Source organism: Arachis ipaensis, chromosome B3 (genome assembly GCF_059453495.1).
Source record: "Arachis ipaensis isolate K30076 ecotype BB chromosome B3, ASM5945349v1, whole genome shotgun sequence".
NCBI lineage: Eukaryota > Viridiplantae > Streptophyta > Magnoliopsida > Fabales > Fabaceae > Arachis > Arachis ipaensis.
Window position 1 is genome coordinate 89,003,630 of NC_142438.1, and position 3,987 is coordinate 89,007,616.

At 42.0% G+C, this 3,987-nt stretch overlaps 1 non-coding gene across 1 annotated transcript; it reads left to right on the plus strand.

Annotated features, from left to right (window-relative positions):
- Positions 1–2,977: 2,977 nt before the first annotated feature.
- LOC148571510 (small nucleolar RNA R71) lies at positions 2,978–3,085 on the plus strand. Its single transcript, XR_015908776.1, has one exon. It is a non-coding gene; the product is annotated as a small nucleolar RNA R71 (small nucleolar RNA).
- The last annotated feature ends 902 nt before the right edge of the window (positions 3,086–3,987 follow it).

The following is a 3,987-nucleotide window of genomic DNA, read 5'->3' on the forward strand; positions in this document are numbered from 1 at the left end:
CTAAGTATTTCCCCCGAACCATTGTAACATAGTTCTTTGGATCCGGGTTCTTACTTTGATCATGGTTCTTGGTGATCCATGCATTGGCATAGAATTCTTGAACCATTAGGATGCCGACTTGTTGGATGGGATTTGTTAGAACTTCCCAACCTCTTCTTTGAATTTCATGTCGGATCTCCGGATACTCATTACTTTTGAGTTCAAAAGGGACCTCAGGGATCACCTTTTTCTTGGCCACAACATCATAGAAGTGGTCTTGATGGGCTTTGGAGATGAACCTTTCCATCTCCCATGACTCGGATGTGGAAGCTTTTGTCTTCCCTTTCCCTCTTCTAGAGGATTCTCCGGTCTTAGATGCCATCAATGGTAATGGAAAAACAAAAAAGCTATGCTTTTACCACACCAAACTTAGAATATTGCTCGCCCTCGAGCAATAAATAAAAGAATAGAAGAAGAAGAAGAAGAAATATGGAGAGGGAGAGGGAGATGAGGTTTCGGCCAAGAGAAGTGTAGAGGGGTGTGTTGTGTGAATTTGATGAAGAATGGAGGTCTTTATATAGGGTGGGGAGGTGGGGTATTGGTTCGGCCATATGGGTGGGTTTGGGTGGGAAATTGGTTTTGAATTTTGAAGGTAGGTGGAGTTTATGAGGTAGGTTTATTGGGAAGAGTGGGTGGATGTGAGTGGTGAAGGTTTAATGGGGAAGAGAGATTGAGGTGATTGGTGAGGGGTTTTTAGGGAAGAGTGTTTATGGGGTTGTGTGAAAGAGAGTGGTGAGAAGAAGTGAGTGGAGGTAGGTGGGGATCCTGTGGGGTCCACAGATCCTGAGTGGATCCTGTGGGGTCCACAGATCCTGAGGTGTTCAAGGATTTACATCCCTGCACCCATTAGGCATGTAAAAATGCCTTTGTATCCAACTCTGGGCGTTCAGCGCCAGGTTGGTGGCCATTTTGGGCGTTTAACGCCCATCTGTGTGCCATTTCTGGCGTTGAACGCCAGAACCATGCCTGTTCTGGCGTTCAGCACCCAGAAGCTGCCCATTTTGGGCGTTCAGCGCCAGAACCATGCTCTGTTCTGGCGCTGAACGCCAGACAGATGCTCCTCCAGGGTGTGATTTTTCTTCTGCTGTTTTTTATTCCGTTTTCAATTTTTCTATTTATTTTGTGACTCCACATGATCATGAACCTAAGAAAACATGAAAAACAATAAAAATAAGAATTAGATAAACATTGGGTTGCCTCCCAACAAGCGCTTCTTTAATGTCAATAGCTTGACAGTGGGCTCTCATGGAGCCTCACAGATGTGCAGAGCTTTGTTGAGACTCTCCAACACCAAACTTAGAGTTTGGATATGGGAGTTCAACACCAAACTTAGAGTTTGGTTGTGGCCTCCCAACACCAAACTTAGAGTTTGACTGTGGGGGCTCTGGTTGACTCTGCTTGGAGAGAAGCTTTTCTTGCTTCCTCTCCATGGTTGCAGAGGGAGATCCTTGAGTTTTGAATACAAGGGATTTCTCATTCCATTGAAGGACTATTTCACCTCTGTCAACATCAATCACAGCTCTTGCTATGGCCAGGAAAGGTCTTCCTAGGATGATGGATTCATCCTCTTCCTTTCCAGTATCCAAGACTATGAAATCAGTAGGTATGTAAAGGCCCTCAACCTTTACTAATACATCTTCTACTTGTCCATAAGCCTGTTTTCTTGAGCTGTCTGCCATCTCCAGTGAGATTTTAGCAGCTTGCACCCCATAGATTCCCAGTTTCTCTATTACAGAGAGGGGCATGAGGTTTATTCCTGAACCAAGGTCACACAGAGCCTTAAAGATCATGGTGCCTATGGTACAAGGGATTATGAACTTTCCAGGATCCTGTCTCTTCTGAGGCAATGTCAGTTGATCCAGATCACTTAGTTCATTGATGAACAAGGGAGTTGAACTTCCCAAGCATCAATGCCAAATAATTTGGCATTCAGCTTCATGATTGCACCAAGAAACTTGGCAGTTTGCTCTTCAGTGACATCCTCATTCTCTTCAGAAGAGGAATACTCATCAGAGCTCATGAAGGGCATAAGGAGGTTCAATGGAATCTCTATGGTCTCTAGATGAGCCTCAGAGTCCTTTGGTTCCTCAGAGGGAAGCTCCTTATTGATCACTGGACGTCCCAGGAGGTCTTCCTCCTTGGGATTCACGTCTTCTCCTCTCCCCACAGGTTCGGCCATGGCGCTTATGTCAATGGCCTTGCACTCTCCTTTTGGATTCTCTTCTGTATTGCTTGGGAGAGTACTAGGAGGGATTTCAGTGATCCTTTTACTCAGCTGGCCCACTTGTGCTTCCAGATTTCTAATGGAAGACCTTGTTTCATTCATGAAACTTACAGTGGCCTTAGATAGATCAGAGACTAGATTTGCTAAATTAGAAGCATTTTGTTCAGAGTTCTCTGTCTGTTGCTGAGTTGATGATGGAAAAGGCTTGCTATTGTTAAACCTGTTTCTTCCACCATTATTAAAGCCTTGTTGGGGCTTTTGATCCTTCCATGAGAAATTTGGATGATTTCTCCATGTTGAGTTATAGGTGTTTCCATAAGGTTCACCTAAGTAATTTACCTCTGCTATTGCAGGGTTCTCAGGATCATAGGCTTCTTCTTCATAAGAAGCCTCTTGAGTACTGTTGGATGCAGCTTGCATTCCATGCAGACTCTGAGAGATCATATTGACTTGCTGAGTCAATATTTTATTTTGAGCCAATATAGCATTCAGAGTATCAACTTCAAGAACTCCCTTCTTCATAGGCGTCCCATTACTCACAGGATTCCTTTCAGAAGTGTACATGAACTGGTTATTAGCAACCATGTCAATGAGTTCTTGAGCTTCTGCAGGCGTTTTCTTTAGGTGAATGGATCCACCTGCAGAAGTGTCCAGTGACATCTTTGATAGCTCAGATAAACCATCATAGAATATATCCAGGATGGTCCATTCTGAAAGCATGTCAGAAGGACACTTTTTGGTCAACTGTTTGTATCTTTCCCAAGCTTCATAGAGGGATTCACCTTCTTTCCGTCTGAAGGTTTGAACATCAGCTCTAAGCTTGCTCAACTTTTGAGGAGGAAAGTACTTGGCTAAGAAAACCGTGACCAGCTTATCACAAGAGTTCAGGCTGTCTTTGGGTTGAGAATCCAACCATAATCTAGCTCTGTCTCTTACAGCAAAAGGGAAAAGCATGAGCCTGTAGACTTCAGGATCTACTCCATTAGTCTTAACAGTATCACATATCTGCAAGAATTCAGTTAAGAACTGAAAAGGATCTTCAGATGGAAGTCCATGAAACTTGCAGTTCTGCTGCATCAGAGAAACTAATTGAGGTTTCAGCTCAAAGTTGTTTGCTCCAATGGCAGGGATGGAGATGCTTCTTCCATGTAAATTGGAATTAGGTGCAGTGAAGTCACCAAGCATCTTCCTTACATTATTATTATTTTCGGCTGCCATCTCTTCTACCTGTTCAAAAATTTCTGAAAGGTTATCTCTGGATTGTTGTATTTTAGCTTCTCTTAATTTTCTCTTCAGAGTCCTTTCAGGTTCTGGATCTGCTTCCACAAGAATGTTCTTATCCTTGCTCCTGCTCATATGACAAAGAAGAAGGCACAGAAAAATAATAATAGTAATGGAAATCCTTTATACCACAGTATAGGGATCCCTTTGTAAGTAGAAGAAGAGGGGGAGATAAAGGATGTGATGTAAAGGAAAAAACACAACTGTACCAATGGAAGAGATGTGAGATGAGATGTTAGGATATGAATGAATAAATAGAATGAGATGGGGGAGGAATAATTTTCGAAAATTATTTTGAAAAAGAGTTAGTGGTTTTTGAAAATAGTTTTTGAAAGAGGTTAGTAAATTTTTTTTTTTCAAAATTTAAGTTTTAAAAATTAAAATAATTAATAAATTAAAAAGAAATTTTGAAAAAGGGGAGAGATATTTTTGAAAATGAGAGA